The following is a 27,046-nucleotide window of genomic DNA, read 5'->3' as shown; positions in this document are numbered from 1 at the left end:
GTGTTGGAGGAACTCAGCAGGACAGGCAACATCTATGGATGGACTGGGCAGTCGACATTTCCTCCACCTTTAAATTTCACTCCTCCTCTGCCCTTCTTACCCGACACCCTTTTGTCTCCTTTTTACCTCTTATATGTTACTTATTTCAGCCATCTGCCAATCAAATCATGTATCCACCTATCACTCTGCAGGCTTTGTCCCACCCCCACCTCTCTTTTCCAGCTTTCTTCCCTCTATTCCAATCAGAAGAAGAGTCCCAACCTGAAATGTCATTGGTTCATTCCCCACACAGATGCTTCTTGGCCCGCTGAGTTCCTCCAGCATTCCGTGTTTTCAACTCACTGGTCTATAGATCCCTGGTTTTTCCTGGCAGACCTGCTTAAATAGAGGCACAAAATTTGCCACCTTCCCATCTTCTGGCACCTCACCCGTGTCTAATGATGATTCATATCACTCAGCCAGGAACGCCTGTAACTTCTTCTCCAGCTTCAAACAATGTCCTCGGCTACATCTGTTCAGGCCAGGGAGATTTACAGTGTCTTCAGTACTTTCATATGGCTAGGACTATCAGCAATTTCTTGTGCATATGACACTAAACCCTTGCTATAATGGACTATGGGCTGTGGGGAGTGGATGGTGCCCGTTATTGTTGTTTATTTGCTATAACCAAGTGATGGGGGGGGGAATAAGGTTTAACCCAAGGCCAGGAGGGAAGAAACGTAGTGTCGGGAGGGTTAAACAAGTGGGAATTCACAGTCTGGGGAGCAGCAGAGATACTGGACCAGGGACAGGGCTGGTACTCACACCACTTTCATGCTGCTCGTTCTCTTCACTCCCGCAAACAGAAGCACGTAACGTGAACCAAGCTCAGTGGGTAACTGGCACAAGTGGGAGGCGGTACAATGGGAGCCTTGTTCAGCTACAACCAAAAGTCATTATGTAGACGTCCGTTATTGCAAGGGTTTATTGTAGGGATTGTCTTTGAGACATTGCCATTAAATGTCTCGTTCCTGTCTTCATCATTTTCTCCACGTTAAAATAGAGAAGATATGATCATTGTCTTGATCTTGTAAATCTCCTGTCACTCCACATGGAGATGGAGATGAATGCTTTGATTTCAAAGGGGCCCTCTTTCCCTTAATGTACATATAACATTACTTTGGATTTTCATTATGCCAGAGCTATCTCCTGCTTTGCCCTTTTACTTGTAGGGGCCTCGACATACTGCCTGAGGAAATTTTCTGAACACTTTTGACAAATTCACCACATCCCGTGGCGCTGTTGATGGATGCCTCCGCCTGCAGTCTGTTTGTCTTCTTATCTTTTTAAACATTTTTAGTATGTTTAAAGTATGTTTTTTTGTTGTATTTTATGTGGTGGGAGGGCGGTAGGGTAAGTGGGAAACCGTCCTTCAGTCACTTCCTGGTGAGGATGCGCCTATTATCCGAGTCGAGCCTCTCCCCCCTCCTCGTGGCCTACCAACTTGATTGGCGCAGCCTTTCCTGCTGGGACCAGACCAGAGCATCAGCAGCGGTGGTGCAGCGCTGGATACATCGCGGAGCTGGCGATGCGTCACCTGGGATCGCCGTTTGAGGCTCCAGAGTGTTGGGCCTGCTGCATCAACATCGCGGAGCTGTAGTTCGCGGAGCTCCCAACGTTGGTGGCACTGACCTGGGACCCTTTGCCAGGGTCTGCCAGCATTGAATCTCCACCCAGCTCGGCCTGTGGACTTCAGGAGCCGTGGACTCCGGTGGGAGGTGGCCGATTCAGAGGTCCAGGCCGCTGAGGATGTTCTTCCTCCCAACATCGGGGTTCCATCGTTCCCGGCAAGAGGGCCTGAACATCAGGCCGCCCGTAGCGACGACTGCGGGGGGCTCAGGAGGCCATGACGATGGGTGAACATCAGGGAACATCAGCAAGGAGGTTGACTGGACTTTGGTTCCTTCCCTCACAGTGGGGAACTTTGGTGCCGCTGTGGGGATGCTTGTGTTGGGGACTATCGTGTTCTGTGTTTTATTTTTTTTTATTCGTATGACTGTATGGGAAATAGCATTTCATTGGCTCTTACTTGAAGACAATGACAATAAAATTGAATCAAAACAATTGAATCAAATTCCACCTCATCTAAGCCCTTGACACTATGGCAGTTTTGATCTATATTAAAGTCTCTACTATGACAACCTGGAACACTTGTTCTTTTAATTACCATTGACTATTTGGAGGCCTATACTACACTCCCAACAAGGTGATCATCCCCTTTTTATTTCACAGCTCTAACCATATTCCATCACTGGACGAACCATCAGTGATGTCATCTCAGACAACTGCTATGCCAATCACCTTAGTTAATAAAGCAACAGCCTCTCCTCTTTTACCTTCACCACTATCTCTCCTGAAACACTTGTACCCTGGAACATTAAGCTGCCAGTCCTGCCCCTCTCTCAGGCTTCTGTAATGGCTACAACATCCCAGCCACATCTACCTACTCCGGCTTACCCATTGGGCCTCGCACATTAAAATAAATGCAATTCAATCTTACAGTCCTTCCTCATTTTCTGCCGTGCTCCTGCCTATTCTGTCCACTGAACTTTCTTCAATCACCTTGGACGGTCACGGTGGTGCAACGGTAGAGCTGCTGCCTTACAGCGAATGCAGCGCTGGAGACCCGGTTTCGATCCTGACTGCGGGTGCTGTATGGAGTTTGAACGTTCTCTCCGTGATCTGCGTGGGTTTTCTCCAAGATCTTCAGTTTCCTCCCACACTCCAAAGACGTACAGGTTTGTAGGTTAATTGACTTCGTAAATGTAAAAATTGTCCCTCGTGGGTGTAGGATAGCGTTAATGTGCGGGGATTGCTGGTCTGCGCGGACCCGGTGGGCTGAAGGGCCTGTTTCCACGCTGTATCTCTAGACTAAGCTAAACTAAACTAAACCTTCCATACCGACTTTCAGCTTCTCATTTGCTGCATTGGATCTTGACCTCCACCCGTCACCCCCACCAATCTAGTTTAAACCCACCCATGTGGCACTAGCAAACAGACCTGCAAGGATATTGGATATTTTGGAAGTTAATTATTTTTAATTTTAAATAACTTGACATTAATTTCTCCAGCTGCTCTGGTGGAATTTGAACTCACATCTCTGAATCAATAGAGCATATTATATAGCTTTTAGAACAGTACAGTGCAGAAACAGGCCCTTTGGCCTACCGTATTCGTGCCAACCATGAAGCCAAATTAAACTAATTCCATCTGCCTGCTCATGATCCATATCCTCCCAATGCTTCTTAAACATCACTATTGTATCAAGACCCCTGGTGTTCTAGGCACGGTTGTCTCATACTTCACCTTTTAACTTCCCAACCTTACCTTAAACCTATGACATTTAGTGTTTGACATTTCCACTCATTGGGAAAAAGGCTCGGAATGTTTACCCTGTACGTCTCACAATTTTATAAACTTCTCTCAAGTCTCCCCTTAGCCTCCAATGCAAAGTCCAGAACACTGGCTGTTAGTCAAGTAACTTAATCTTCATCAGTGTGTTATGTTACTCTCAGCGTTTGTTTGTAGTCTGTAAGGTTGCTATCTTTGGTGCGTCTCAAGAACAGATTTCTAATGTGATGACATGTTTGAGTTTTAGATATTAATCTGAATTCTGCATCAACTGTCGGCTTTAATAGTGCCAGTGGCTTGTGTGAAGGTTCAAAGTTTAACATGTTCTGTCTGTGTGTGCTGTGCGTGTCAATGGAAACTTCAGGGAATTTTGATTCCCCATGATCCTTTCCCAGCTGTTTCAACAGTTATTCTGAGGACAGGATGAGAGATTCTGCCTCTGGAATCCTGAGGGATGCATCTTTAAAGCAGCTCATGTCTCTGAAAATGTGTGCCTGAAAGACATAGGAGGCTTTACCTCATGGAAAGTCAACAAAATTAAAACTCAAAGCAAATGAAGAAGACTTGCTGATCACCATAGAACCATCCAGGGTGTTAGGGTGGATTCCCTATATGGAGGACACCTGTGCGTGACTTTGTTTAACGTGAGGAGACTGGTGCACAAACAGCCACCACACGGTCCTTGACAGATCTGGTCAGGATCCAGTAGCATGGAGTCCAAAACGAATGGAGACCCTTTTCTGCTGCAGCCTTCATCCGCTTTCCCAGCTGTTTTGACGCTCCAGTAAACTGTGCCATCATCCTCCGCCTAGTCCAGCGTTGAGGTCTTGGTTGGATTACTCTTTGTCAGAGACCTCCCCCTCGACCTTACCGCCATGGGTGACAAATAGCTGGATATGGTCTCCAGAAGCGGTATCTGAAGAATGGTTCACTTCGGATCTCAAACAATTAGTATTTGTATCGAACTGAATATGCTGGAAACAGTCGGCAGGTCAGACAGCATCTGTGGAGAAAGAGACACGGTTAATGCTTCTGCCTGACCTGCTGAGCATTTCCAGCCATTTCTGTATTTTTCTTTTCATATTTCCAGCATTTAGGCATAGGTTAGGTTTATTATTGTCACTTATACTGAGGTACAGTGGAAGGTTTTTTGTTGCAAGCCATCCCAAAAAATCAGATAATACTATTAATGAATATAATTGAGCCAAACACCAGTATAAAAGGTAGAGTAAAGAGAAAGAAACCAGAGTACAGAACATAGTTTCTCAGCATTGCAGCATAGCAGTTTCAGAGAAAAAGTCCAATGTCCGTAACAGGCAGGTTGGAGAATGGTTAGTGTACCCTAGCTTGTGAAAGGACCATTCAGAAGTCTGATAACTTTGATAAGTCTGAGGGGAAGAAGCTGTTCCTGAGTCAGATAGTATGCTTCTGTATCTTCTGCCTGATGGGAGCAGGGAGAAGAAGGAATGACCTATCACTAACTAGAGAGCAGTCCTGACTTACCAGCTACCTCATTGCAGACCCGCGGACTATCTTTATTTGGACTATACTGGACTTTATCTTGCACTAAACATTATTCCCTTTATCCTACATCTATACACTGTGGATGGCTTGATTGTGATCATGTATAGTCTTTCTGCTGACTGGGTGGCAGGCAACAAAAAAGCTTTTCACTGTGCCTCATCACACGTTACAATAAACTAAACTAGTAATATATGTTGGCCGCCAAAGTTGGAGGATTAGAGAACGTCTTAAAGATGAGAGGTATAGATGCAAATGTTCAGTGAGGTGATTCTTCAATTCAATCCCTTGACTTAGGGGAAATTTATTTTGTAGGATAATTACCAAGTATTACCCCACTTTGGTTTTATTGATATTGAGGTTGTTTATAGTCATACCCGTGCTAATAGATGTCCAGAAGAGACACATGAACTGCAGATGCTGGAATCTTACAGAGAACACAAAGTACTGGAGTAACTCAGTGGGTCAAGCAGGAATCTAAAGAAAGGCCTCAGCCCAAACGTTGCCTATCCTTGTCCTGCAGAAGTGCTGCCTGACCCATTGAGTGAATCAATACTTTTTCTTCTGTACTAATAGACATTCACTGTGATTGTCATGTTTTTCTAGCTGTGTCAATAGAAATCAAAAATCTAGTCGAATTTATAGTCATATGCTTAAGTGCAGCAAGATACTAACACAATGAAAATGTTGCTTGTACAGGCACATGGACAGACAGACAGCATACAAAACATAAATGAAATGTAATTTTCACATTAATTTTGTGAGATAGTGAAAAGAAAGGGACTGTGGAAACAAGAAGACATTAGTGCAAGACACAATTAGAAAATAAGTTCATGTTTGCAAGAGGCGGTCCATTGTGTTCTCATTGTGATTAGGATCATACAGATTGGCTCAAGAACATGAAGGATGTTGAAAAGTAGCTGATTCTGAACAAGGTGGAATGGGTCTTCAGGCCTCTGTACCTCCTTCCTGACGGCGACAGCGAAAAGAGGACATCGCCTGAATACTGGGCTTCCTTGATGACAGACACAGCCTTCTTCGTGTTCATGTGATAGGAACAAAATAATGCCATTTGGCCCATCTACTACTACCCAATTCAATCATGGTTGATCTACCTTTCCTTCTTAACCCCATTCTCATGTCTTCTCCCCATGACCCCTGACACCAGTCAGCACCTCATGTAGATGCTCTCAATGGTCGAGAGGGTTATGCCTGTGTTGGGCCAGTCTAAGTCCACCACTCTCTGCACCCCCTTGTATTCCTTTGGAATGGGATTTAAACTCATAACATCTTTTGCATTAGGGGCACTTATCCCTGCTCTCATCCTACATCCTGTGTGTCATAAATCAGCAATCTGTCTCGAATATGCTCAGTTACTGAACCTCTGCTGCACTCTTGGGCGGAGGGGTCCAAAGATTCTTCATTCCCTGGGTGAATAAGATCCTTGTAACTCAAGAAAAGGGGAATACCACCCACACAACCATCATTGACACTGTGTGAAAATGTTATCCCAATATTTGAGCTTTAAAAAAAAAGTTGGCCACTTTATGTTTGGCTCAGAGATGATGGAAAGTGTGAACTGATGTACTGATAACAGTTATCAGTCTCTTTCCTGACAGGTTTATTCACATCTGGAAACTTGGTGCTGGTTTAATGACAGACCTGAAGGAAACATCGTTATTAAAGCATGGATTCAAAACTTTAAAGCAATTAACTCTCATCTTAGAGGCTGAAATGAGCTGGGATTGACTGCCTAATTAATTCTGCCATCATCGGCCAAGCAGTCTTATTTCATCCTTAATCGGAAACATTTTTTTCTTGTTGCTTTGTTTTCATACTGTTAATCATAAGTGCTTGAGAAAATCATGCTCAAGAATGTTCCGAGGATTAGTCTTGGTGAGTGTTGCAATTCCCTGGCAATGGAGCAAATCTGTTTTATTTCAAAGAAATAATTTCCAAGCTGTTAATAAAACTAAAGCGCAGATAAATGTCACGCTTGGAGTATGACTAGAAAATAATCAAATCTGGAGGGGAAAATCTGTCCGTCAATGACGTTTTACTGCATAGGCTCCAGTGGGAGTGAGAATGATGGGGACATCATTAACTACAAAAGAAAATCTTCCTAACAATTATAACATATGACACGGAAACAGATCAGTCGGTCCATCGGACTCCTGCTGGCTCCCGGCAGAGCAATCCCAACAGCCCTACTCCCTATCCTCCAGTTTCCATAACCATCAGTTCTTGTTTTGATTCCTTTAATACTTATCCACGCTAAGTAACTAATTGAGGACAGTTAACCCCTTATCACCTTTTTTGGCTCATGGGAGAACCTGGAGCATCTAATGCAGGGGTCGCAACCTTGTTCTGCACAGGGGCCAGGACCCATGTCTGTGAGTGGATGGCGGGTCACATCTAACGCTATAGTTAATAAATGGTAGTAATAATACATACTAACTATATTTTTACATTTTTATATATTTAAACAATAGTATGTTTACTGAACATAGCAGTTAGTTTGAGACACTGGTATTGAAACTACCCTCACCCCTCTCGGTCCTAAACTTCATGCAGATCCTTTGTTACCCTCACTTCCCCATTCCCCCATTTACTCTCTCTCCCTCCTCCCCCTCCCCTCCTCCCCCACTCCCCTCCGCCCCGCTCTGTCTCCTCCCCGTCTCTCCACCTCCCCCCCTCCCCTCCCCCTCTCTCCACCTCGCCTCCCCCCCCTATCTCCTCCACCTCTCCCCTCTCTCTTCCCCCTCTCCTCCCATCCCAATCCTCTCCTACTCTTCTCCTCCTCCCCTTCCCTTCCCTTCTCTCCACCCCCTCATTCCTCCCCCCTCTCTGCACCCCTTCGCCCCCCCCTCTCTCTCCACCTCCCCCTCTCTCCCCCTCTCTCCACTTCTCTTCCCCTCCTCCCCCTCATTCCTTCACCTCTCCCCCTCTTCCCACCTCCCCCCCCCCTCCTACCCCTCTCCTCCACCTCACCCCCCCCCCTTTTCTCTCCTCCCCCCTTTTTCCTCCCCCCACTTCTCCTCCCCTCCCTCCCCCACTTCTCCTTCCTCCCTCTGTCCTTCCCCCTCCTCTCTCCTTCTCCTTCCCTTTCCCCATTCCCTCTCTACCTCTCCCTCTCCTCCCCTCTCTCCCTTTCCCCATCCCCTCCCTCCCCTCCTCTCCAAGGTCTAGTTCCATCTATTTACCGCTGGATTCCGACGACCAGCAGCGCCACCATCTTTGAGGAGGGTGGCCTTGGCCGTGACCCTCCCCCGGGTGAAGTGCGGGTACGGATGGTTCCGGGGTGCGCTGAGTACTAGGCACTGCATCCGCTGCAACTGCAACTGCATTTTTACATCAGTGTAACGCGTCCACCAATCCAACTAACCTTTTGCCCAGTTCGTGGGATTATATCAGTTCCGATTTTTTGTATCAGCAAACAGGATTGCTAGGAGCATTAAAGCAAGTCTTTATGTTGCAGTTAATATTAAACAGTCTAAAGAAGTGTAGATGACGGGAAAAAAAATACGCCTGCAGCCCGGATAATTGTGGGGAGTAGGTTGCTGACCCCTGATCTAATGGGAGCCCATGGGGTCACAGGGAGAATGTGCAAATTCTACTCAGATTGAACAAAAGGTCCATCTTGTGTTTAATGAGTTGCCGTTTGACAATAATAAACCACTACCAATACCTTTTTTTTGTCTTTTGTCTCAATTGCAAATTGGTGTCATGGAAGGAAGCAGAGGGTAATGGTGGAAGGGTGTTTTTCAGACTGGGTGCCTGTGACTAGTGGTGTGCCAAAGGATCGGTGCTGGGCCCGTTACTGTTTGTCATCTACTTCAATGATTTGGATGAGAACATACAGGGCAAGATTAACAAGTTTGCTATGATACATAAGTTAGTGGTTTTGCAGGTAGTGAAGAAGGTTGTGAAAGATTGCAGCAGGATCTGGATCGATTGGCCGGGTGGGCGGAGGAATGGTTGAATGGAATACAATACAGAGAAGTGTGAGATGTTGCACTTTGGAACATGGAACAAGGGCAGGCCCAACACAATATATGGTAGGACTCTGGGAATTGTTGTAGAGCAAAGGGATATCGGAGTACTGGTGCATGTTTCCTTGAAAGTCGAGTCACAGGTAGATATGGTGGTCAAAAAGACTTTTGGCACTTTGGCCTTCAGCAGTCAGAGTACTGAGTATAGAATTTGGGAAGTCATGTTGTAGTTGTATAAGACGTTGGTGAGAACGCATTTAGAATATTGTGTTCAGTTCTGGGCACCATGTTATAGGAAATATATTGTCAAGCTTGAAAGGGTTCAGAAAAGATTTACGAGGATGTTGCCAGGCTGTGAGTTATAGGGCGAGGTTGAGTAGGCTGTGTCTCTATTCCATTGAGCGTAGGAGGATGAGGTATATAAAACCATAGAGGAATAGATGCAGAGTCTTTTGCCCAGAGTAGGGGAATCGAGGACCAGAGGACATAGGTTCAAGGTGAAGGGGAAAAGATTTAATAGGAATCTGAGGGGTAACTATTTCACACAAAGGGTGCTAGGTATATGGAACAAGTTGCCAGAGGAGGTAGTTGAGGCTGGGACATCATTTAAAAATTATAGACAGGTACATGGATAGGACAGGTTTGGAGGGATATGGACCAAGTGCAGGCAAGTGGGACTAGTGTAGCTGAGACATTGTTGGCCGGTGTGAGCGAGTTAGGCTGAAAGGCCTGTTTCCTGTATTACTCTAAGACTCTATTTACTGTGGGAGTAAGTTTCATACTTTGAGTGAAGAAATGTCTCCTGATTCCTAATTGAATTTTCTCTCCCTAATTTATTGCCCCTGCTTGAAACATCTCTTATATTTATGTGCACATCCCTCTTCCCCCAAAGAAATTAGCCCCCGGCATAATATTTATCGGAAGAGTTTTAGTTTTAAATTGTCTTTGCATTTTTTCAGGTGTTTCCTATCATTTTTGGAACCGGAATGCCACTTGGTGTTCCTAGTGTGTTTAGACTAAGATCCCTTAAAGTTTCAGAAACCTTATGTTCTGGTTTTATTGGATCTATAATCCATGGACATGGATAAACAATGCCTCAGGGGGAGCTCAAATTCCTTACACGGAAGCTGAGTAAATTAATGACAGTAATTTAAGTAAATCTATAATAAACAAAATAGAATCATAACTGACAATCATTAAACTACATTGTTTAAGAAGGAACTGCAGATGCTGGAAAATCGAAGGTAGACAAAAATGCTGGAGAAACTCAGCAGGTGCGGCAGCATCTATGGAGTGAAAGAAATAGGCAACGTTTCGGGTCAAAACCCTTCTTCAGACTACGATTGGCAAAATCTTATCCTTCAGGGAGGGCAATCACCCGTCTTTATCCAGTCTAGTCTAGATATGACTCGGGACCTAAAACAATGTAGTTGACATTAATTATCCTCTGAAATGGCATTTAGTAATGAGTAATAAACGTTTGCGTCCCGTAATGTCTGCATACCATGAAACGATAACATGAAGATGCCCTGGATTAGCATGGGCCTGCAAATCCCATCCTGAGCACCGTGTTTTCTTTCAGCCTTTATAATCTGTGCAAATCTTTTGCCATTCTGCCATTGATGATCTAATGCTGTGATAGCTTGTTAAACTTGAATTTAATCCATTGTATTTGCCAAGTATGTATACATACAAGGAATTTGCCTTGGTGCTTTAACAATACGATATACAGTAAACAATTAAGAGTAAAACATTATAATTTAAACATGTGAAGAATAAAATAAAATACCAGAGCAAAAGGGGGCTATAGACTTTTGGTTATTGAATAGAGCTACTGCTCGTGGAAAAAAGCTGTTTTTATGTCTGGCTGGTGTGGTGGCTTTGACAGTCCGGAGTCGCTTTCCAGAGGGAAGTGCTTCAAAGGATTTGTGGCCAGGATGAGAGGGGTCAGAGATGATCTTACCCGTTCGCTTCCTGACCCTTGCAGTGCACAGATCGTCGATGGGGGGAAGGTTGCAGCCAACAACCTTCTTGGCTGATCGAACGATGCACTGCAGCCTCCGGATGTCATGCTTGGTGGCTGAGCCAAACCAGACCATGATGGAGAAGGTGAGGACAGACTCGATGATGACAGTATAAAACTGAACCATCATTGCCTTTGGCAGATTGTGTTTTCTCAGCTGCTGCAGGAAGTGCATCCGCTGTTGGGCCTTTTTGACTGTGGAGCCCATGGGCAGAAATCCTGAGGGGAGTGGGGGGGCATATTCCTCCCATGTTATGAGAGGTTGAGGACAATTCCCCCCCCCCCCCATGTTTTATAATCCGGATTTTGAAATTCCATGAAAAAAAACCTATTAAAATCTCCGCATTCCATGAGACAGTGGGGGTGTCACTGTTAAACGCCAGATGTTTCGGGTTGAGACACTTCTTCAGTCTGAAGAAGGGTCTTGACTCGAAACGTCACCCATTCCTTCTCTCCAGAGATGCTGCCAGTCCTGCTGAATTACTCCTGCATTTTGTGTCTATCTTCAAATGACATCACGCACTCCAGACGGCTGTGCGGGCGCATGATGTCACTACTGGCCTGTCGCGTAAATGACGGCTAAGTGGGACAGGCCCTTAAGGAACAGCATTTTCACATAGAAAGTAGAGGGTATATGGAATGAGGTACCAGAGGAAGTAATCAAGGCATACACAATAACAACATTAAAAAGACATTTGGACAAGTACAAGAATAGGAACGGTTTGGAGGGGTATGGGCCAAGCACCGCTCCCTACAATCAGTTTGAGAGAGGGTCCCAACCCGAAATGTCACAATATAACCATATAACCATATAACAATTACAGCAAAGAAACAGTCCATCTCGGCCCTTCTAGTCCGTGCAGAACACTTACCTAGTCCCATCTACCTGCACTCAGACCATAACCCTCCATTCCTTTCCCGTCCATATACCTATCCAATTTATTTTTAAATGATAAAATCAAACCTGCCTCCACCACTTCCACTGGAAGCTCATTCCACACAGCTACCACTCTCTGAGTAAAGAAGTTCCCCCTCATGTTACCCCTAAACTTTTGTCCCTTAATTCTCAAGTCATGTCCTCTTGTTTGAATCTTCCCTACTCTCAATGGATAAAGCTTATCCACGTCAACTCTGTCTATCCCTCTCATCATTTTAAAGACCTCTATCAAGTCCCCCCTTAACCTTCTGCGCTCCAAAGAATAAAGACCTAACTTGTTCAACCTTTCTCTGTAACTTAGTTGCTGAAACCCAGACAACATTCTAGTAAACCTCCTCTGTACTCTCTCTATTTTGTTGACATCTTTCCCATAATTTGGCGACCAAAATTGTACACCATACTCCAGAATTGGACTTACCAATGCTTTGTACAATTTTAACATTACACCCCAACTTCTATACTCAATGCTCTGATTTATAAAGGCCAGCACACCAAAAGTTTTCTTTACCACCCTACCTACATGAGATTCCACCTTCAGGGAACTATGCACAGCTATTCCTAGATCACTCTGTTCAACTGCATTCCTCAATTCGCTACCATTTACCATGTACGTCCTATTTTGATTTGGCCTGCAAAGATGTAGCACCTCACACTTATCAGCATTATGAGTGCCAGCATTAAAAGACTGCCATCTTTCAGTCCACTCTTCCAAATGGCCTAAATCTATTTGTGGACTTTGAAAATCTACTTCATTATCCACAACACCATCTATCTTAGTATCATCTGCATACTTACTAATCCAATTTACCACACCATCATCCAGATCATTGATGTATATGACAAACAACAGTGGACCCAACACAGATCCCTGAGGCACCCCACTAGTCACCGGCCTCCAACTTGACAAACAGTTATCCACCATTACTATCTGGCATCTCCCATTCAGCCACTGTTGAATCCATCTTGCTACTCCACTATTAATACCAAACAATTGAGCCTTCTTAACCAACCTACCATGTGGAACCTTGTCAAAGGCCTTACTGAAGTCCATATAGACAACACCCACCGCTTCACCCTCATCAACTTCCCTAGTAACCTCTTCAAAAAATTCAAGAAGATTAGTCAAACTTGACCTTCCACGCACAAATCCATGTTGACTGGTCCTAATCAGACCCTGTTTATCCAGATGCTTATATATATTATCTCTAAGTATCCTTTCCATTAATTTTTCCACCACTGACATCAAACTAACAGTTCTATAATTGCTAGGTTTACTCTTAGAACCCTTTTTAAACATTGGAACAACATGCGCACTACGCCAATCCTCCGGCATCATTCCCGTTTCTAATGACATTTGAAATATTTCTGTCATAGCCCCTGCTATTTCTATACTAAATGTCCTAGGGAATATCCTGTCTTGACCTGGAGACTTATCCACTTTTATATTTTTCAAAAGTCAGTACTTCCTTTGATCCTCATAGTTTCCATAACTACTCTACTTGTTTCCCTTATGTCACATAATTCAATATCCTTCTCCTTGGTGAATACCGAAGTAAAAAGATTGTTCAATATCTCCCCCATCTCTTTTGGTTCTGCAGATAGCTGTCCACTCTGACTCTCTAATGGACCAATTTTATCCCTCATTATCCTTTTGCTATTAATATAGCTGTAGAAACCCTTTGGATTTAATTTCACCTTACTTGCCAAAGCAAACTCATATCTTCTTTTAACTTTTCTAATTTCTTTCTTAGGATTATTTTTACATTCTTTATACTCCTCTAGCACCTCATTTACTCCATGCTGCCTATAATTATTGAAGATCTTTCTTTTTCCGAACCGTGTCCAATTTCACTTGAAAACCATGGCTCTTTCCAATTATTACTCTTTCCTTTCAACCGAACAGGGACATAAAGATTCTGTACTCTTAAAATTTCACCTTTAAATGTCCTCCATTTCTCTTCTACATCTTTCCCATAAACCAATTCACTCCTTTTAAATCCTTTCACATCTCCTCAAAGTTAACCTTTCTCCAATCAAAAATCTCTCCAACCCTATCCAATTTCTCCAGAGACTAGCTGAGGTACTTCAGCATTTTGTGCCTATATTTGGTATAAACCAGTATCTGAAGTTTCTTTTTATTACAAGCAAATGGGACTAGCTTAGATAAAGCATCTTGGTGAATATGGATTAGTTGAGCAATAGGGTTTGTTTCCATGCTGGCTCAATGACGCTATGACTCTAATTGCAGATCCCTCTTCTGACTTTACCTGACTTACCTGTGAGGTTCCTTGCAGAACAGTAAATACAGATGACCCCCTCCTGTCCTTCTATTCTTTCTAACTTACCTCTACCTCCTGGACTTGCTTGAATTATCCGCTGCATTGTTCTCTCCATCTGCTGCACTGCTACAATGCTCTCCACCCCTTTTGCCAAATTCATTTTGAACCATCCTGGAAGCCTGACTAAATCTCACTGCAAGGATATGCGTGCCATTCCAGCTTAGGTACAGCATGTCCTTATTCTACATGACCCATCTATCTCAGAATCCATCCCAATGATTCAAGTGCCTAAAGCCTTCCATCCTGCAAAAGCTCTTTAGTCACTTTTTCATCTGTTATATCGGAAAAGTTTGATCTTGTGGCACATGAGATATTGGGGATTATCCTGATATATAACCCTCGAGGTCCTGCTTTTTAATCTTTGGCCTAACTCCCTAAATTGACTTTGTAAGAGCTCTTCCCTCTCTACCTATATGTAGTATGACCTCTGTCTAATTTCTCTCCCCCTACGTAACATTTTGTACCCGATCCGAGACATCCCGGCCTGGCACCAGTGAGATAATATAATTCAGTCTCACTCTTGGACACAGAAGTATCTTTATGAGGAGACATCACATTGAATTGGAAAAATAATTGCATAATCTGAAAGGCATGTCTGGGAGAAGATAAAAGAGCAGTGTCGCACCTCCTGCAGTTGCATGGGAAGATGCCATTAAACACAGAGCGGGTGTTGGTGGAGATGGAAGTGTGAGCCAGGGAGTTCACAGAGGAAATGTTCTCTTCAGGCCACTGAAAGGAGAACTGAACAGGAATCTGGCAGCAGTGTTGTGTTGAAGATAACGGAAGTTACATATGACGATCCCTTCAATGGCCTCCCGCGGTGAAACCGGTGCGCAATGATTTTAACAGACAATGATATCTGATTACCGTGTTTTTTCCAAGACTGCATATGTTCTGCTTGTCCATTTCCAAAGGAATCTAAAATATTTTTCTAGTTACTGACTAAAATTGCATTACAACCAATTCGGCCGACATAATACAAATAGAGTTCCATCCTTCACCTCTCCATTTATATCTAATTTGCTTTATTGAAGTGTTATAGCAGAAGTGTACTTAATTTGAATGTTGGAGCTCACCTTGAGTGTCTGCTGTGCCTTGTTGAGGAGCACTGAGTCAGACGCTGGTGGGTTTGAATACAGCCCTTTAAGCATGATCTGGGCTGACATTGTGAGCGTGCTGTGGTTCCAATTAAGTCCGTTTGCTGAGGCTCCTTCTGAGGGAGAGATGCAGAACTGAAACGCCGACTTTTTTTCTCTTTCCTCTTGACCGGCTGAGTTCTTCCAGCATCTCTGATTTTGTAAAAGAAACACAAAGTGCTGGAATAACTCAGTAGAACAGGCAGCATCCCTGGAGGACAATTGGTAGAGGCTCACCTCAAAGCAAGCCTCCCCCCCACACTGGACCCCCATCAGTTTGCCTACCGGACCAACAGGTCTACAGAGGACGCCATATCGGCGGCCCTACACTCTACCCTGACCCACCTGGACAGCAGTAACACCTACATCAGGTTGCTGTTCATTGATTTCAGCTCTGCCTTTAACATTGTCATCCCCGCCAGCTTGATCACCAAACAGCGGACTTGGCATCTCCACCTCCCTCTGCAACTGGACACTGGATTTCCTCACCAACAGACCGCAGTCTGTTAGGGTCAACAACCTCACCTCCTCCACTATAACACTGAACACCGGCGTGCCTCAGGGCTGTGTGCTCAGCCCTCTCCTCTACTCCCTCTTCACCCATGACTGCATCCCTAAGAATGGATCCAACGCCATCATTAAATTTGCCGACGACACCACGGTGGTAGGACTGATCAGTGACAACGACGAGTCAGCCTACAGGGATGAGGTCCAGCACCTGACAACCTGGTGTGCCAACAATAACCTCGTCCTCAACTCCAAGAAGACGAAGGAAATTATTGTCGACTTCAGGAAGATCAGAGGGGCAGACATACCCCCATCCATATAAACGGGACTGAGGTGGAGCGCGTCTGCAACTACAAATTCCTCGGGGTACACATCTCGGAGGATCTGTCCTGGTCCCTCAACACCTCCAAGCTGATCAAAAAGGCGCAGCAGCGCCTTTACTTCCTGAAGAGGCTCAAGAAAGCTCACCTGTCCCCCCAGATCCTGACCAACTTTTACTGCTGTACCATCGAAAGCATCCTGACCACCTGCTTCACGGTATGGTACAGCAGTTGCACCGTAGCGGACAGGAAGGCACTACAACGGGTGATGAAAACCGCGCAGTACATCATCGGTGCCCCGCTCCCTGCCATGGGTGCCCTCCACCGAAAACGGTGTCTGAGACGGGCCGGGAAGATCATTAAAGACCCCTCCCACCCCAACCATGGACTGTTTGCCCTCCTCCCATCAGGGAGGCGGTACAGGAGCCTCAGGTCTCGTACTAGTAGGATGAGCAACAGCTTCTACAATAATACCATCACATTGCTGAACTCGGATTATAGTCCCGCCGATAGATTTCTCCAGTCTCTCCGTCCACATTGTTTGATTATTCTGTATTTTTATTTCTATATTGCACTATACTACGGACTGACGGTAAACTGCATTTCGTTGTACCCATACTTGTATCTGTGCAATGACATTAAAGTTGAATTGAATTGAATTGAATTGAATTGAATAGAACTGCTGCCTCACAGCATCAGAGACCCATATTTGATGCTGACTATGGGTGCTATCTGTGTAGAGTTTGCACATTCTCACTGTGGTCGCATGGATTTCCTCCGGGTGTTACGGTTTCCTCCCACATCCCAAAGAAATGTGGGTTGCAGGTTAATTGGGTTCTGTAGCTTGTCGCCAGTCTGTAGGGAGTGGATGCGAAAGTGTAATAACATAGGATTAGTGTGAACGGGTAATCGATGGTCATGGTGGGCCAAAGGGCCTGTTTCCATACTGTGTTTTTCAATTAATTTTCAAGCTATTCAACATTCACAGGCGACGTTTCAGGTTAGGACCCTTCTTAAGATGCATGACGCCTGAGTAGCTGGAAATAAAAGATCCAGAGAGGGTGGAAAGCTGGCAGTATGAGTCTATGAGGAGGAGCAATGTTGGAGATGAGAGGTAGAGTCATCCCTGTCAGTGAAATTGGTCCAGAGGCGAAGGTGAAAGAGGAAGAGCACAACCTGATGAGGTGTGGGCACAGGAGTGCAATGATAAGGCCTCTGCTGAAAACAGACTGCTCTGCATAGATAGATAGATAGATAGATAGCCTTTTATTGTCATTCAGACCGAAGTCTGAACGAAATTGCAGCAGTCATACATATAATACCATACAATAAAACAACAATAAACACACATTAACATCCACCACAGTGAGTCCACCCAGCATCTCCTCACTGTGATGGAGGCAAAAGTCTTAGGTCGCAGTCTCTTCCCTCCTCTTCTCCCTCTGCGCTGGGGCGATCCCCCCCCCCCCCCCCCCCGGGCGATGTTGAGAACAGTCCTGCGGCTCAAAAACCGCGGCCCGGGGTGGTTGAAGCTGCCGCCCACCAGTCCTGCAGAAGCAGCTGCTGGCCCGCGGCCGAACCCCGGACTCAGGCCACCGCCGCCAGAACACCGTCCCAGCCACCCTCACGTGAGTACTGTGCCGTCTTCAGCCTCGGGCTGGGTCGCCCCGACTTGGGCGCCGAACCTCCCCCGGACCGGGCCGCCCCGACTTGGGCGTCGCTTCTCCCCCCGGACCGGGCCGCCCCGACTTGGGCGTCGCTTCTCCACCCGGACCGGGCCGCCCCGACTTGGGCGTCGCTTCTTCCCCCGGGCTGAGCTGCCCCGACTTGGGCGCCGAACCTCCCTCGGGCTGCCAGCGCCGCACCTTCCCGAGCTCGGCCGCTCTGACGGGAGCCTCGTTCCACCCTCGGGCTGGCCGCCTTCACGGGAGCGTCCCAACCTCTTCCAGCCCTGAGCCGGACCACCCTCACGGGAGCGAGCTCAGAGCGAGTCCTGACGGTGCTCTGCCTCCGGAGCCTCGAGGTCGTCAGCTCCATTTGGCCTCAGCGCAGACGGAGGCAGAGAAGGGGAATACGACAAAAAGGTCGTATTCCCCCGCAGGGAGAGACTGCAAACCCCGTTTCAACCCCCCCCCCCCCCCCCCCACAAACACAAGCTAAAAAACCAAAAACTAAACTAAAACTAAACAACATAAAAAACAAAAGACAACGGGACCATAAAGTAAGCCGCTGCAGCCAGAGCCGCGCCGCCACTCCGAATCCGCATTGGAGAGTTCAGGGGGGTGGGGATGGTGAAAACTTGTGGTCAGACTAGGCTCTGAGGAGGACAGAGGTGGGGGTTGGGATGGGGGAGAGGTAGCATGGATGGAGGATGGAGGCTCAGAGGGGAGGGGGATTATGGAGTGGTGTAGAATTGGGGGGTGAGGTGGTAGGAGAAATATTGCGGTTGGTATAGTTGGGAAGGGCAGCAGGATCCAGTAGTGTTAGTGTTGAGAAGCAAATGGGGGAGCAGTAGGACCCAGGAGGGACATTTAAGGTAAGCATGTTCTCCAGAGATGCCAACCAACCCGCTCAGTTGTGCTCTTTTCTTTGTAAACCAGTATCTGCAGTTCCTTTTGGCTCCATCTCTGTTTTTGTTTCAGGTTCCAGCATCTGCAGTTTTATTAGATTTTCCATATGAACCATTAGCTCTGGCTCCTTCCTCAGAGGTGTTGCCTAATCTCCGGTAATTCCCTGATTTTGTTTCAGGTATCCATTTTTTTAAGTGGGTTTTAAATCCGGTGTTCTTAACCTGGAATTTCCAAGACTTTTACTTTGTTCACCATCAATGGCATCGGTTCTACTTCTTAAAAAAAACAATTTTGGTGAAAAATAGTTTTCTCTAGGTAGCCCCGGCATTCCCCCTCTCTCTCTCTATCCCTCCCCCACCCAAGTTGCACTAGCTCACATTTTCACCCTACAAACAGCCAACAATGCCGTTTCCTTTATCATTCCTTTTTTGCATATCTTTCATTCATTGTTCTTTATCTCTCTGCATCATCGTCTATATCTCTCGTTTCACTTATCCCTAATCAGCCTGAAGAAGGGTCTCGACCCAAAATGTCACCCATTCCTTCTCTCCAGAGATACGTCCTGTCCCGCTGAGTTATTCCAGCTTTTTGTGTCTACCTTTGGTGAATGATCTTTGGTCTGAAATGTTTCTCTGTTTCTGTCTACAGATGCCGCCTGACCTGCGAAGTGTTTCCTGCATTTTATAAGCATATAACCATATAACAATTACAGCACGGAACAATTACGGCCCTTCAAGTCCGTGCCGAGCACTTATTTTCCCCTAGTCCCATCTACCTGTACTCAGACCATAACCCTCCATTCCTTTCCCCGTCCATATAACTATCCAATTTATTTTTAAATGATAAAATCGAACCTGCCTCCACCACTTCCACTGGAAGCTCATTCCACACAGCTACCACTCTCTGAGTAAAGAAGTTCCCCTCATGTTACCCCTAAACTTCTGTCCCTTAATTCTCAAGTCATGTCCTCTTGTTTGAATCTTCCCTACTCTCAATGTGAAAAGCTTATCCACGTCAACTCGGTCTATCCCTCTCATCATTTTAAAGACCTCTATCAAGTCCACCCTTAACCTTCTGAGCTCCAAAGAATAAAGACCTAACTTGTTCAACCTTTCTCTGTAACTTAGTTGCTGAAGCCCAGGCAACATTCTAGTAAATCTCCTCTATAATCTCTCTATTTTGTTAATATCCTTCCTATAATTAGGCGACCAAAATTGTACACCATACTCCAGAATTGGCCTCTCCAATGCCTTGTTCAATTTTAACATTACATCCCAAGTTCTATACTCAATGCTCTGATTTATCTGCATTTTTCTGCCTGTTCTTTTTCATGTTTTTGGATACAAATCTCTTCTCCCAACTTTTTGATTATGTGCCTTAATATGTTAAAAGCATATTTTAATCACTCATGCCTTGGGATGTACTCAGTACAACTTCAGTGGATACTGGACACCTTCAGCAAATCAGGCAGCTTCTGTCAAAACAGAATTAATGTTTCAGATTAGTAAAGGGCCTGTCCCACTTTCCTGATTTTTTCGGCAACTTGCCGGCACCCGTCATAGTCACAGCAGGTTGCCGAAAATTTTAAACACGTTGAAATTCCAGCTGCGACCAGAAAAAGGTACGACTCTTTGGGCGACTACTCACCAGCAAACAGGCGTTTCCCTGCGACATTTTCGGCAACCTACTGCGACTGTGATGGGTGCCGGCAAGTCGCTGAAAAAAATCGAGTAAGTGGGACAGTCCCTTAAACCTCCATCAAACATTTCATCAAATTTATATAAAGGATACAGGACCTCTGCCCTCACTGCAGGACTGAATATAGAGCATAGAACATTACAGCACAGGAACAAGACCTTAATTCCTTGCATATACACGCGCCTATCTAAAAGCCTTATAAACTGCCCTATTTTAACTACATTCACCAATCACTCTTGATACTGTATTCCAGGCTCCCACCCCACTGAAAAAAACAGCAGCATTCTGGTAAACTACTTCTGCACCCTCTCCATGGCCTCCAAATCCTTCTTGTAATGGGCCAACCAGAATTATGTACGATACTCCAATACTGCTAACGTTATAACCCCGCTATTGCAGTTGGAGTGCCAATAAACACATGACCTGCTACCTCGGCAAGAACATGGAGTCAAATGTAATCTCTGCCCTTATTACTTGAACTTCTCTCTCAAGCTCATAGGAGAGTATTACAACAATAAGGATAGTTTGTGTGTTTCCCCTCATCACCTACTTATAAATCTTAACTGCCAAGGGACCTAATGGAAGAGGAAATTGATTTTCCTCAACCTTTCCCAGTGAATAGTTTGGAATTTTCTTTCTCTGCTGCCTCATTACCTTTCCATACAGCCTTTGCAAGTTCCAGAATACATTCTGTTTGTTCCAGCATCCGGAGTAAAGTGACATTCCAAACATGCTCCACGGCACACATGTGTTTCTCTGTTAAAAGAAAGACAGACTTTTAGCATACAGTATCTTAATGCAGTTTCCAGTCATTAAATACTTTTGAAGTGCAGTCATTGTGGCAATATGGGAAACCCTGCTACTCAGTGAGTTCTCTCAAACAGCTAATGAACAGTGTCGCAACATTTGATTTGAGATAAGGGCAGCAAGTGTCGCAGCTGTAGAGTTGCTGCCTTAAAGTGACAGAGACCCAGGTTCGATCACGACCATGAATGCTCCCTGTATGGAGTTTGTACTTTCTCTGTGTGACTGCGTGGGTTTCCTCCGGGTGCTCCAGTTTCCTCCCACACTCCAAAGAAGTGCAGATTTGTAGGTCAATTGATTTCTGTAAATTGTCCCTCATGTGTAGGATAGCATTAATGTACAGATGATTGTTGGTCGTCATGGACTCAGTGGGCCAAAGGGCCAATTTCCAAGCATTGTATCTTTAAATAAAAGTTCTTAACTTGGACCTGGGAAGAATATCCTAGCTCATCTTCAAATCACATCGTGGGTTCATTTATATCCACTTGAGAAATTAAGCTGTAAAGAGTGCAGTTAAGACTTATGAAGATGTTGCCAGCACTCGAGGGACTGAGTTATTTAGAGAGTTTGCGCAGGGTAGTTTACTTGAAAATTTAGAGCATAGGGACATAGACCAAGTGAATATGCAGTCTCCTTCACAAGGTTTCAGAATCAAGAAGTAGACACCATTGGTGAGATGGGAAAGATTTAATAGGAACCCGAGGGGGAAATTTTTCACACAGAGGTAGTATATGGAACGAGTGGGCAAAGGAAGTGGTTAAGGTAGATGCAATAACAACATTTAAGGAACTTTTGGATAGATACATAAATAGGAAAGGATTAAATGGATACCGGTCAAACTCAGCAAATAGGATGGGCATGGATGGGCATCTTGGTCAGCAATGACGAGCTGGTCTTAAGGGCCTGTTTCCATGCTGTTTGACTTTATGACAAGTTTCAATTGAAGTGTTATTGCTTGTAAGTTATCTGTTGATAGGAGTCTGGACAGATTATCTGCTCTGATGAGTAAGGGAAAGATGACAAGAAGATCAGAGTAAAAGGATTGAAATGGTCCAGAGACACAATTGTTGTACATCTGGTTTGTCTCAAAATCTGAAAAATGCTGCAAACTACTGTAGTTTAATACACTCCAATGACTGACCGCCTTTTGCCAAGTACCCATCACTTTCGGACTGAAGCAATCCGTCTGTTTCCTTCTTAAGCAGCCTGCTCCGCAGGCTGACCACACATTCGCTAAACCCAAGATATCTGTTCAATCTCTCAATTATCAATGCGGGACTGATCTCACCTTGTGGTGGCCGAGATCTATCTGGTCATGTGGAAATGCTTGGGAACTGAATAGAAATTAGTCTTTGTGAAATGCTTGATATGGAATTTTTTCCCGAGAATCCCTTCCTGTACATATCTGGGACACCTCTGATGTCCACCTGTCCATATCTGGGACACCTCTGATGTCCACTGCTGCGGAAGCACCGTGGCAGATCTAGGGTAGCACCAGGTGCGGTTTCTCCAATTCTGCTCCTGTCCCATCATCACAAATCCCCAGCCTTCGGTCTTCCAATTTGGCTTGTTTGCACTCTTCCTCTCTGTTTTTGTTGGCAGGACTTTCTCCTCCCATGGGCTTCATTATCCTGGCGAGCATTCTCACCACGGTTCTGAGGTAATGCTGCATTGTCATCTTTTAAATGGAACATTAAAGTAAAACCCCATCTGCATTCTCACTCCTGGGTAATATCGTAATTTCCAGGTTCATCCTTTTTCAATTGCCTTCCAATGACCTCCGTCTTAAGCTTTCTCCCTAAACCTCTCAACCACCAACCTCTCTCTTGGAAATCATCTCATAATTCATCTATTTGATTTTTCTGTAACCAAATCGCAGTGAGTCCACACAACACAGAATCGAAGATCTATGCAGATGTTGGCTTTTCTCTCTCTGTCACTCATTCGGTCTGTCTGTCTCAGCTGTCTGTCCCATGGAGGAGAGATCAATAATCAACCAACAGGGATCACACTTGTGGTAGACGTGGCCCGAGAGCAAGAACCTCATCAGCTCAGTGTGTTTATCTGAATGCAGTGGACAGTTTACCTTGAAATGTTCTACTCTGTGATAAACAACAGTTTCACACTGGACGCACATCTGGAAAACCAATGGGTCTGTCACCCTCTTCTGCTATAAGGGTGTAGTATTCGAGTGTAGTATTCAAACTCTTTTACAGGGTATTTTCCTAATGAGCCATTCATCTTCTGTAACAAAGTTCCCAATGGATTTTATTCAATCCTCAAGGACATCCCGTCTTGAAATAGCAGCACTTTGGATAAATCCAATGGGCTCCACATGTTAAATGGACCTTTTCCACTAATGTTTTCCTAACTGCTTTGATTGGCGGAACTAAAAGGAAAGATATCAGCTCTGTGAAGTGGGCTGAAAGATATTTGCGATCTGCATTTTGATCCAACGAGCTGTGTTCATCCAAGCATAGCATCCCTTGGTCATCGAAAGATGGATTTATCAGAGTGAAGTTGGACAATAAATAGTTAAAAAATTCCAAGTAAATTAATCACTTTCAGGGCCTTATCATATTTCTGTTTTTCCATTCATGACATATTCTTGCATTGCTGCTTAAGCAATCTCGGTTCTGGCAGTTTCTTCCTATTTTTATGTGATTCCCCCACACAATAATCATTGCTTACATGATTCCAGCATATCAGAGACACATGAATAATGAATAAATGAAAAAATACAATGCTGAAGAGGGTTGTTAGTGCCTTTACCAGGTTCCTGGTTTAATCCATTTCTCACTAAATAACACACTTACTGGCAGCGATAGGAGCAAGAATGCAGTGGAAAGAAGGTCATTGATAGCACGTCCCCGACCTGTATACACCATCCCAGGGGAAAGACAGAAGGCTCCCACAAGGTTATGCCATTCTGATGAGGAAATAAATTTCCATTCCTGACTTAAATTCATGAACATTTAAATCCACCAAATCTCTGAGACTCCCTTTCCCACAAGGCCATAGTGGCTCAGTTCGTGTGCCTACCACTTCCTTCCCCGGGGGCAGTTCAGGACAGGCAATGTTCCAGTGATGCCCAAGTTTAGTTTAGTTTAGTTTAGAAATACAGTGCAGAAACAGGCCCTTCGGCCTACTGAGCCCATGCCGTCCAACGATCCCCACAGACTAATACTATCCTTCACACACTAGGGATAATTTACAATTTTACCAAGCCAACAAGCCTACAAACCTGTACGTCATTGGTGTGTGGGAGGAAACCAGAGCTCCCGGAGAAAACCCACGCAAGTCACGGGGAGAACGTACAAACTCCATACAGACAGTACCCATAGTCAGGATCGAACTCGGATCGCTGGCAGGCAGCAACTCTGCATTACCATGTCACCCACCTGCGTCATCATGTCGCAGTGAATGAAAGTAGAGTGAATGATTTTTAAAGAAAACAGGGCCCAAGCAGGGAGTGCTGGTTTCTGGACTGAACAGCTGTTGGCTCCACTGTGTCATTCCCTCGTTTGCATTTGAGCAATTGTGACTTCTGCACTTGGTCAATTGCCAACATCCACTTACTTTTTTATCTGTGACTACAATTGTTTTGGATATTTCCCAGTGCTGACAGCCCTTGAAGGGTTTCCAGTTTACACTCTTTAGTTATCCTGAAGCAGGTCACCATTATCAGTTAATTCTAAAACACATGGAGGCTCATTTTACGTTGTGCGTTCGTATATAAAAGTAATACTTCACATCTTTTCCCATTAACTTGAATGAGTCATGGAGTATAAAACTGTCAAAATAATCTTATTGCTTTCACCCAATATCAGGAATGATCCTTGTTCCCTGCAGTGAAAATACTTCTCAGGTTTCGCACATGCTTCACACAAAATGCAAAGGTCACACTATTATTGATGAACTTGATCATCTGATCACAGTCTTCTTCATAGTAAGAGCTGAAGAAAAAGACGCAGCGAACAGTGGATTGTCTACAGGTTGTAGCTATATGACATTCCAGAAGGAATTTGCAATTGTTTACAAAATAAAATATTCATGAAAGTCAAATGATTGACAAGACTTGGAGATTAAATGGGCGTAAGAGAGAGTGAGGAATAATGAGTACAAAGAAACTGGTAAAAGCTTGCACTGCAGCATAAAACTGTGGTGAGGCTACATTTGGAGCATTGTGTACAGTTCTGGTCACCATGCTATCGATAGGATGTGGAAGGTTCAGAGAAGGTGTAGAAGATATTCACCATGATTTTGCCCGGATTGGAGTGTATTAGCTATGAGAGATTGGACAAACTTGGACTGCTTTCTCTGGTGTGACAGAGGCTAAGAAGCAATCTGATAGAAATATATTAAATTGTGAGAGGCATAGATAGGGTAGTCAGACAGAACATTTTTTCCCTAGGGAGGAATAGTCAAATAGTAGAGGACATAGATTTAAGGTGAGAGGTGGAAATTTTAAAGATGATATGTTAAGCACTGTTTTTAGACAGAGAGTGGTCGGTGCCTGGACTGCCAGGGGCGATGGTGGATGAAGAGACAATAGCGACGTCTAAGAGTGATTTATCCAGACACATGAACAGACAGGGAATATAGATCAAGTGTTGCAAGATGGAATTAGTTAATTTGGCATCATGGTCAGCAAGGACATAGTGGGCTGAAGGGCCTATTTCTGCGCTGTATTTTTCCATGTTCTCAAAATAAATCATTTGCAGTTTACAGAAAAGATCTCCTAATATTCTTACACCTACTGCTTTGGAAGCATTGTCACAATGTTGAAATATGCTCTTAGTTCTTGGATTCCGCTACCAAGGAAAAGTTTTAACTTTTTCTCTCGTCGCTGAAAACAATGAGTAAATATAAATTACCTCCTAATTCCAAGAAATAAAACTGTCCTCTATGTGATTTATGTGCTATCCTAAGGAATTTATCATCTGTCCTATTCTTTTATTTGTTTTGCTTACATTAATCTTGCTGAGTCTTTGCGTCTGAACAGCTATTAATTTTCTTCGAAGTTTGTCATGCCTCTCTCTTTCCTATATAGACGTACAGATTAGGTTGGCGAATCAGCAAATTCCCATTTACTTTTCGAAACACAAGAGACTGGAGATGCTAGAATCTTGAGCAAAAAATAATGTGCAGGAGGAACTCAATGAATCTGGTTAGGAAAAGGACAGGCAACGTTTGGGTCAGGACTCTTCTTCCATAATTTCGTTCACACTTTCATTGTTTGTGAAGGACCAATATTGCCCCTAACCACCGCGATCATATTTTTGGGTAAGATGGTTAATGATTCTGGTAAATCTATGCAATTCTGACCTAATATTCCATCAATTAGTTGCTAAGGATGTTCTCTCTAGGTACGAGGGCAGATTTCTATTAGTCTTTTTGTTAATTCTTGTCCCTGCCCATGGGATTTTTATGATTGCTCTTCATTGACCTGCTTGGACTTAGATATCCTGGATTAAAGATTTTGTGACATTACTTTCCTAGTTCTTTCTCCCCTCAGAAAACTGATACTCGCCTCCTGTTACCTGTGTAGAGAGAGATGGAGGCACATTTAGGCCTCTATTTTCAACCATTTAGAAGCTGGAAAGAAGCCATTTATGTGGCAACTCTTTGCATTCCTTGTGTATGCAAAACAAAGAACTTCACTGTGACTCGTCACAGGTAGGAAAAGCCAGGGAGTGAGTGTTCCTTGAAAATGATGGCTGCTTTCCCAGGGCAAGAGTAGTTCTCAATTTTTTTGGGCTTCTTTCCCGAGGAATATGAAGGGGCTAAACGATGGAAGAATTTGAAA

At 44.4% G+C, this 27,046-nt stretch overlaps 1 long non-coding RNA gene across 1 annotated transcript in view; it reads right to left on the bottom strand.

Annotated features, from left to right (window-relative positions):
* Positions 1 to 670: 670 nt before the first annotated feature.
* Positions 671 to 27,046, bottom strand: part of LOC129699404 (uncharacterized) — an 81,870-nt gene continuing 55,494 nt past the window's right edge. The window contains exons 2-4 of the long non-coding RNA XR_008723840.1: positions 21,088 to 21,189; positions 15,279 to 15,491; positions 671 to 4,393 (exon numbers count right to left, since the gene is read on the bottom strand). This is a non-coding gene — a long non-coding RNA (uncharacterized LOC129699404). The remainder of the gene's footprint in view (positions 4,394 to 15,278; positions 15,492 to 21,087; positions 21,190 to 27,046) is intronic.

The sequence above is a fragment of the Leucoraja erinacea genome, chromosome 8, assembly GCF_028641065.1.
Source record: "Leucoraja erinacea ecotype New England chromosome 8, Leri_hhj_1, whole genome shotgun sequence".
In the NCBI taxonomy this organism is placed as follows: domain Eukaryota; kingdom Metazoa; phylum Chordata; class Chondrichthyes; order Rajiformes; family Rajidae; genus Leucoraja; species Leucoraja erinaceus.
This window is presented reverse-complemented; position numbering and strand designations above follow the sequence as displayed.